This window comes from Anopheles darlingi, chromosome 3 (assembly GCF_943734745.1).
Source record: "Anopheles darlingi chromosome 3, idAnoDarlMG_H_01, whole genome shotgun sequence".
Taxonomy (NCBI): domain Eukaryota; kingdom Metazoa; phylum Arthropoda; class Insecta; order Diptera; family Culicidae; genus Anopheles; species Anopheles darlingi.
Window position 1 is genome coordinate 124,392 of NC_064875.1, and position 10,369 is coordinate 134,760.

Below are 10,369 nucleotides of genomic sequence, written 5' to 3' on the forward strand. Positions count from 1 at the left end.
GTTTTGAACAAATCTTCTCCAAAATAGAACCAAATATTCTTGAAAAGTTGTAGTTTAATATGAGATTATTTTGAAAAATTAAAGTTGACTAGTTTCTTTACTAAAAATCGTCAAAAATAAGCCCTTTTTTGACCCGAAATAACCAAAGCTTTCCCTTAAGCGAATACCTCGAATATACCTAAAACATCCAGTATAAAAGACGAACAATGAATATAATTATGCGCACTACTGTTGATAAAACGGAATTTCAATCGACACTTGCCGATGGAAGGGCAGTGCTATATATTTTTATGGTCATTCGACGATGCACATACATACTTTCTGAATCACAGGTTATTTTAGTCATGATTGACATCTATAACAGTTAGCATACTGAGCGCTTGCTCATATAGTGGATGCTAAAGCATACTTTTAACATACAAAGCTGGAATGAACATTTTCTGTCCTGAAGGTAATATTCTATTTAACCTCGTTCAACCAAAGAAGACCATTGAAAAAATCCAGCTTAAAACACGAAAATAACTCGGCAACTGTGTATGTTGTCCTTATTTAATTGCACAGGTTCAAAGAGTTTGATGTTGTCTCGCTTACAGTATACTTTTTTGTCGAAGAAATCACATCCGTTCTACACTGCAATCCGAAAGAGTGCCTCGCCTCTTTCGCGTACAAAACAAGGACTTCGTTCTACTGTAAGGTTGAAGCGGTTAACGTACCTTCGGTCAGAGTATTCGGATCCTCGTTTTATATTTTTGACTACACGGAAACAGAAGAGCCGTAGGGTTCTCTAGTGTAAATTTTGCGTGCTAATCAAGTTTACAAAAACATGTGTTCGAGATACTTTCTTTACATAATTGTTTTTTTTTAACATATATGGAACGGGCAGGAAACACTTTTATGCTTTTGTTTAAAAAACTTGCTTACGATGATGACTGAATATGTACTATATATGAAAAACGATGGTTTCAAAAACATGATTTTACGATGTACAATAATGAAAGTGTTGTTATTTAATGACTTCTATTTGGAAAGGCTTAAAGATAGCACATAAAACTGTCACATCAAACTAAGAGATTTTTTTGTGCAGAAAACACCTTCTAAGACATCCACGCAACAAGTGATCAGTAATTACTTGTTTAACAATGCTGAACATGAAGTAAGCTTTCTTGCAACAGTTTAATATAGAATAATCTTTTTTTTGTTCAGAAAGTAAAAATAACAAACTGGTTATAATGAATATCGACAACTGAACAAACCTAGGCCGATGAATTTCACGGAAGGATACGGGGATACGGAAGGATGAAGGGATTAAATTCATCGTGAAAATGATCTTTACTTCAAAGATGCAAGGGGCCTGGTTTATTTAACGAAGGACGACGATATCGAACAGAAAAGAAGTCAATGGGAGGATGGCTACGCTTTCTTTTTGTTCATCGTCGTAAGTCAGACTTTTCTGCCATTCTTATGAAATGACCTTCTTGTATAAAAACAGACGGTATTTATTTTTCGTTTACTTTCGGATGTGTTTTTTGGGCAATTTTTGTGACGACCATGTGGTTCATAAATAATTCAAAGGACGAGGAAAAATAAATTAACTCGTGTGACGGTGCAAGCAACTCAATGCAGGGTGGGCATCCAATTAAAATCTAATGTCGATGGTTTCAGCGCCGTGTTTACATGAATTTGAATGAAACCTTTTGGTCCATTCTCAGTGTGTCTATCTTTTTTGCTTACCGGTACTGTTTCATTAAGCTTGCCCTCTTGTTAGATTTTTTTATAATCTTCCTTTTTTTTATAATCTTCCTTGCTCTCTTATGACTTACATGTATTTATCATTCTTTATCTGTACACCCAAAATACAGTAATGTTACTGAGTTTTTTTTGTCCTTCAATGAAGAAAACGTAAAAAAACATATTTACCTCGGTACTTGGCGTGTAGATTTTTGCAGTTAATTTCAATTGGCAAGCGGTTCAACGAATGGCAAGTGGTTCTAAAACATAGATACAAAATAACATAGAAATGATAAATGCTGTAAGTTTTATGCACCATTATGCTATGTTTTATGTAGCAATTTTATTTTCTATTTAAAATATTTTAAGATAAGTGTCCACTGAGCGTTAAACTCCAAGTAAAGTTTCAGGTTCAGAGACAATATAACAGCTTCAAACTTGTTTTCAACGCTAACAACAGTTGGTTGTTAAATGTGGAAAAGGAAATGCAAACCAACAATTTATCGGATTGTCGTACTGTACAAACCAGAAAGTAAACACATAACCTAGTTGCTAGTACGCTATGCGTTTCCGGAGCTTCCTAAGCAAACAACTTATCACCGAATTGTAACAAACATTCTCAGTAGCAGCTACCGTGCTTAGTTATCTTGTTGGAAATGATTTAGTCAGAGAATATTTGTCGTGAAGTTAAATCCAAAAGCAATGGTTTGCTCAGAGACACGCTGAACTAATCGCGTGGCTTATTTTTTATGGGAATGATCTCTCGCAAAATGTGTGTTTTTTTATAAATTTTATGTTTTGGTGCGGTCTCCAGAAGTTTAGCTCTATCATTGATTATTTATTTATGTTGATATATTTATTGATAGCAATATTGCCCGAATCTAAACTACAATATTTGTACACTGTGGAACATGTTTGTATAAATCCCAATCAATGTGTGAGCCTAATCATAGTTTCGTTATCATAGTTTGCAAACTATAGTATCATTTAGTACGTGTAATTCCCCTTGATCTCTTTAATAAATCAACTTAGTGTAATTTAGCTAGGAAATTAGATACGTTGCTGTGAGGTGATTCTTTTTCCCTATTTTGACTGCACATACACATTCCTTAAAAAAGGCGATTACTACGCATAATATGGAATGAGAAAGTTATACATTTATGCTAACGACAAAAACAGAGACGCAGTACAATAGGAAAAACGTGTTTATTCATTTCGCTATTATTTAAGCTGATTTGTTGAACTAATTATCGGTGCTGCTGTTCATTCACATCACCTACAAGGAAAACCACTGAAGGAAAAAATGTAACATTAATTTCATTTCCTGTTGGAATGATTCACATCAACAGTATGGTTACAATCATCCTCATTTCTCCAATTTCCTATTAAATAAGTAAGCATTCTGGTCGAACTTCCAATTGGATAGTTAACTTTTTCAGCAGAGTCAACATATTTCACTCTTTATATTGTCTGAATGGAATTCTTGGCAATGTCTAGCATTTGTTGGTTTGATTTTGTCATCGGTAGAATTTACCTATTAGTAGAGAAAAGTTTCGTCAAACTAAATGTTGCGCTTATTTAGTTTGTTTTCCATAAATGTATACGAACGTTATGATTGTTTAAATTGCTGTCAATTTTCGCCTCTCAAGAAAAAACTGGATAATCTTGCATTAGAAATGAGTTCAAGACGAAAGCAATGACATAATCACTGGTAGTGGCACATTAATATGCACTCTATTGTTTGACGGTTTCATTGAATTGGATAAGGTCTTTTTTATACATACCGCAGAATTCAATCAAAATGACTATCGTCGCCTGCCACTTGATGTAGAAATTTAATCTGTCACATCCTTATAAATCCACCTACTTAAAACACTCTCATATTTTTTCTTATCCATTTTTGGGAAACTGGAAAACTGATTTTTATACACGAATCCTATCACCTAAATATTCGAAATGTATTTTGTATCCATCCGTTATCGCTTTCAATTTTATCGAAAATTTCATTCAATTAAAACAAATTGAATTTACAAAAAATCGCAAATAACAACAAACTGCACCATGATAAAGTCTTCGGTTTACTTGATAAAACTTCTAATATTTACTAATCTCTTTTTTCAAGATATCCAAATTTCTTTGAGTCCAATCGATGATAACTAGAGTTATAATTTTAACATATATAATAATTTAATTAATACTATCACCATTTTCCAATTCTTTGCTATAGTTTATGAGTGAATTCCATTCCTATGTAAGGATCCTAAGACCTGTTGAAAAATTAAAATGTTCGTTAATGATTGAAAGGATTGCAGTGAGATTGAGTTCACCCTCTTGAATGACTGCGAAGTTGAATCACTAAACGTACCGTAACACTAAAATGGAACGTAAATGAGTAACTCAAGATTTTTTCTCGTCGTTTTTACTGTTGCTGCTTTAGTGTAATTAGCAGTCCGTAAAAATGCAAATGTTCTAAACACATAGCTCACGGTGCAGACTTGTTTTGTTTGTTACTCTGAACACACCATGTTACAACGAATACCCGGTGCCAGCATAGTATTATTTGGAATATTTTCTATGTAAGCTGTGATGTATAATATGCAAATAAAGTTAGTAATGCCATTGTTCCATTTCACGACAAACACTTTAAACTTTGTTGAGTAATGCTTAATTACTTATTTGGAATTATAATTTAAAATATGTTCCAATCAACCAATCAACTACATAACTCTAATCAACTACATAACTATCTATCAACCACTTACATACAGTGGACTAAATAGTGGTTTTGAATAATTTTGGTGCTTTAGTTAACTTTTTTAAATAAGCGACCCTTAAGATTTGCTTATTTTATTTAGCGAAATTATTGGCTTAGAGACAGTCCTTGTCTGAATTGAATTCTTGGCAATGTCTAGCATTTGTTGGTTAGATTTTGTCATCGGTAGAATTTACCTATTAGTAGAGTAAAATTTCGTCTAACTAAATGTTGCGTTTATATTAGTTAGTTAGTGGGGTTATCGAATCCATGAAATTTAATGAGTCAGATGAATTAAGTTTTTTTTGCAATCGCGCTGAAAATGGGAAAAAAAATAATGGAAAACATCAAGTTCAGTTCGAGTGGGTAAATTAATGCTCAATTGTCTATTTATTTTTTCATGAAGCTTCGAATTTTATTTCTGCATACCCTATAATATTAAAATCTAAATTTATTATCTTCAATTCCGCAACAAAGCCGAACGACAAAATCAAATAACATAAATCTTTGCACCGGTACGGCACGCTCCCAAGTCATACAGGCAAGTTGAAAAAGCAATTCTAACGTAATGCACTTAAGACAACCAGATACACAACAGGACAAGGCTAATACAGAATAAATCTCACATCGGCGAAAAGAACCAACCATAAAGTCACCAGCCGTGCTAAAAACTAGTAAAATCCAATTCCGTACACCATTGTAGTCCATTCGTTTCGTATAAACGATCCTCTGCCCGTTTATTACGATTATTTGTGCCTTCTAATTCGAGGTGTCGGTGATAAAGATGGTGAAGGCGAAAGCCGCCTGACTCAAAAGTGTTGGGAACAATTTCCTATCTCTTAAAGCTGCTTTAAAACATGCCCATTGTGTTGTTACATTTAGCTATTTATATATTCGTACAACGTTTAACACAAACAATATATTGCATAAAGTTGCAAGAACTATCTCAATCGTGTTTGAGCAGAATCAAACAGCCACACTTTTCAGAAATTGAAATTCTTCGGTGCTTTCTAAAACAGTACAGTAAATCAATCAGAAAATTAATAAATGATTAATTTTTTGTAACAGATAAGAACTTGTAGAGCATTTTCTATATGTTGAAATCCTGAACATATGCATACCGAAATATGCATTATTGATTCATGAACCTGCTGTTCGTAACTAACAAATTCGAACTATTTTGATAGAATCAATGCTTTGATAGGACTGTTTAATGTTCATTCGAATGAAACTGAAATTGTTATGCAATGTTCAATCACATGCAATCACATAAATATGCTACGTTCATCATTCGAAATAGAACACATTCACTTTTCCAACATGTCCGAAAGCTTTTTTTCTGTTTTCTCCGCCAATACATAAAGTATTTATCAAATGCAATTATATAGCACTTATGAGACCAAAGGGTTAAAATAAAGGAGCAAATCTCATTACATTGATATATCACAATGTTTGGAACGCATTGTATACAATACATGCTTTTCTTATGGTAAAAGTCAATTGACTGTCTAGTAAAAAATCATTCAACGAAATTTACTTTAATATTATCTCGTGATACAGCAAATAAATCACTCCGGGCCCGTTCCGACTGTATGTTCTAAATGTTTAATATTATCTAGTTAAATCTAAAAGACAACCTTACTGACTGACAAGCATATACTGTTTGTACAATTTAAGTTAACAAAGTTAAAGAATATTATTCTTTATTTTTGGTCCAAACACCATGTAGTAAGCACAAGGCAACGAGCCCAACCACAATCATCTTGATTATCTACATAGTGAATAAAACACTTCGTTTATCCCAAAAGATTCGCGTTATTAGTTAACGGGCTGCACATGATGTCTAGTCCCTTGCATATACAACACTTTTCACCTAAAGTTAGTATTATGTTATTTCTCTGAGGCTTGAACTAAAATCTATATATCTCAATGTAAGGTATAAAACATTACCGTTTGAACTATAGACCTTCAAAAATATACCATCGATCTGTTTTACAAGTTAATGATAGATTATAGACATATTCATCCTATCTATCTACAGGTGTGGGACCGAACTTGATATTCACGCATCACGAGCTGTTTGATCCCAAATCACGAATCAAAAGTTCGAGGAGCGTTTAAATTATTCATAACTCACTCTCACACGGGAATACGTCTTGCATCTATAGAACTTTAAGGATGTTGTTTATTGCTCTACAATTTTCTTCAAACGCTATGGCAGAACAGTGTTTATCCCAATCCTGATTGCATTTAGCGTCCCCTAGACACAGCAGCTCGAGCTTCGCTACTGAGAATTTCATTTTAACGCATATTATTCCCCACATCCGTAATCGCACAGAGGTTTGCCATCTTTCCTATACCAACTCAGAGGAACATTTGCCTTTATCGTTAATGGCTTCATCCATAGCAACATCTATTATGTACAAGCGCGCAAAAGTATAAAATTCAAAGGACCGTTCGCTATTCGAAATAGCTATTTCGGTATACCGCGCCATAATCTAGCGAAAAGTTAGTTTGCTACGAAATGTATAAATATTTATATTTATGCAAAACTACGACCATAATACTGTGCCACATTGTTCACCAAAGTACATTAAAAATAAAAGTTACGCTCAGTTTGTTAGAAATTATGTTTAAACCAAGAAGCTGTTGCAGCAATCTGCGTAGGTATGTTTTCTTAAGGGATTCGCTCTGCTCAAGTGAAGCGCTAAGCTCACTGCATTTTTACTTAGATCATTTGATCATCTCAATACTTATATTTATACTAGCGAACGTGCGTATAGCATGGTAAAAAGTATTAAGTTGGTTTGAAAACTATTGATTCGAATTGGTGATATTAAAGAATAAGACAACGGACATCATTAAAGGCTACTGAGCAAAGCACCTCCTTTGAGAGTGAGGTTGAATGAAGTAGTGCGTTTGCGTTTGTTATGTGACGCAACATTTTTAAGGTTTTCTTCATTCCTTGGCCCTTAGTATATTTTTCGTGAACCCGTTAACATGGTTTCATTATTTTTTATTAATAGCATTGAAGAGTAGATTGACAAAAAAAGTTCTGAATTTTTTTTCCGGTTGATTGTCCGCTACGAAATAAAATTCCACCAAAAACCAGTTTCCTTCGAAACAAAACTTTTTTGGGATTTTTACTACGAGCAAAGAAATCTTGAAAGGACAAAAGTGTTCGTGGAGTCTTGTGGAGATTTGTCACCATGGTAAGGTGACGTATGCAGGTAAACTTTTCCACGGTTTGTCGAATCAATTCAATCAATTCTTGTATTGATAGCTACTTCCTGACCTCCAACTGCTGGTTTAGCTAGAATAGCGTTTAAAAAGAGATTTCTTCTAGAAGTTTTACTACGTTGCGTCCTGTAGTGCTAAATAGTAAATTGAAAATATGCTTTTTCTTTTTTTACAAAAGTTAGGGACGGGCACCAAGATAAGTTTGGGGGCAAAAGTACATTTCTCAAGGTTCACTTTATGACAAAATTACTTCCCTACAGTGCGATTCCTCCACCAAACGGTCACCACTCTACTGCAGTCAACATTTTTTGACAAGAAATTCTTCTGAACATGCATGCAACATGAAGAACAGGCACTGGTCGCGCCAAGCAGACGCACCAGACCGTCAAAATCATGGGAACACCCACGCCCGCAATCCGTAAAAAGGAGTCGAAGAAAAGCGGCGCAGGTAAGCAGAGGAAAAAATTAGTCCCCTGGCGCGACACAAATCAGTCTTCGCATGAAAAGCGGGAATGAAAGGTACAAATAAATAGTAAAACCTTTTGTTATCATGCTGTGCAAATATGGTTCAATATCTATTATTGGTACGCACTTGTTTATCTTTTCTAGCGTTCCGTCCTTGCCTGCCCTTCCATCAACTGAATGGACGTTGTTTTTGGAAAAGGTTCAACATTTCGTCCTCGTGCTCGTCCTTCTGGGTTGCTCAGCGGGTGCATGAGGAAACAGACCACCAAGCGTTCTTATTCCCTCAAAACCCGCCTAAAAACGATAGCAAACCGATGGAGGAACGGTGAAACCCGAAGAAGGATATTATTTACACCTTCATGCTGACTCGTCTCGATCGGCTTTGGCTCGCTCGGTAACCAGCGAAGCGAGTCCTTTTTTGACCAACCTTATCCGATTGTTTACTTTTTAATCTTCCAGAACGAATGTGTCTCTCGGTATTCGTCTCGGCCTTTTCGCATTGTTTAGGTACGTGCCCTGCACGTATGCTAGCCCAGCGGCACTAACGGTGGTCAAGCAGGTTTTTAAAGGTTTCACTTTCTTTTTTTAACATGGTTTAGGTATGAATTTGCGGTTTGTATAACCTTTCTCACTCATATTCTATAAATACTTATATAGTTTGATAATAAATAAATAATAAATACCTTATTTAGTTTGATTTTTCTAGCCAATAATTTGCCCGTCCGTCGTCGCTTTTCCTAAAGGAAGTTGATCCTGCAGTTTGGCCTTTCCCTTGCTCAACCTGGCGATCTTGAAAACCCAACATCATTAAGAAACGCCACATGAAACTCTGTCTAGTCTACATCTTTCTCGGCAAAGTGAAGCAGGTAGACATAGTCATATTGTCTCCCTGCACACGCTTTTCTTCCCGTCGCTCGTAAATTATTTGTGTTCTGGGTTCTTCCTGACTCCCTTTCATCTCGATCTACGTAGTTTGATCACTACGTTGGTTCATAGTGTCCTACTGATACGATTTCTAAAGGTAACGCTGGTGATTTTTAACAGCTGGTACAAGTTGGAGAACACTAGTTGTTTACTGCGTTCACCAATCCTGTTCGATTTACATTGATGCAAAATCAATCACGAATCGGTGGGTTTCCGTCGGCCGAGATGCTCTCGGGACACGAATTTTTGGGCAGTACTTGTTCATCAAGGGAGGGGCAACAGGTTGGTATGCTGTAGGAGCGCTGGACGATCGACAGCGAAAGCACTGTCACTGATGTTCAGGATAGGTATTCCACTTAATTTGGAAAACGGTAAAACACATCAGAGACCCAAACCAATCCTCGTTCTGAAAAATCCAATAAAAAATATTCTGAGCTGTATCCCACATTACATGATTTTAAGTGTTGCTTGTAGCAATTGTCACAGGTATCATAACACGGTAGTAGACAGAAGGCGCAGCACAACCCAGCACCAAGCAGTTGTAATTGGCTTCTCAAACAAAGTGTTAATTTCAGTTTGTATCGCCCAGGTCCGGCAGAAAGCGGAGTCGACCATCCATGGCTCCCATACGTGGAAGGATGCGAGCCAATCACGCAATCGTTCGAAGAAAGTCTTTTCATTTTTATGCGCCTTCGTAACCCGAAAGCTTCCTCAAATTCCTCATCCCTTTTTTGGATAATTTCAAGCCGTGGGCATTTCTTCAGCAAGCGTATCGCTCTAAAGGAGACCCACAGAAATGCCAGATGATGTGCGGAAAATGGTTTTAGTCACGCCGGTCCGACCGGCGGTTATTTTGAGTGCTGGAATTTTTTAGAACTTCTAGAATTTTGGTTTTGTTCAAAATTCGCGCAATTTTAACCGCCGTTCAAATTTTTGAGTAACCCAATCCCCGAAGAACTGCCCGAAAAAGGGACTTTAAACGGGGTTCAGGAGTCGGCAGCTCCAGGAAACGAAAACCGCACCTGCCGACTCCTGAACCCAGTTTAAAGCCGCCGAAATACGTTTACAATTCCCGCTTCAGCACTTCGGCGAAAGTGCGAAAGAGAGGACATGCTGTGGTGCGAGAGAGAGAGATGTCAACATCAGCAACTCGGTCGAGAGACGGGACGAGAGGGAAAGCTGGAGAGAGAGCGAAACGACAACATTCCCTACTGATCGCCCAGAAGTACCGAGTTTTATTTTTCAAAAAGGTGAGGGGAT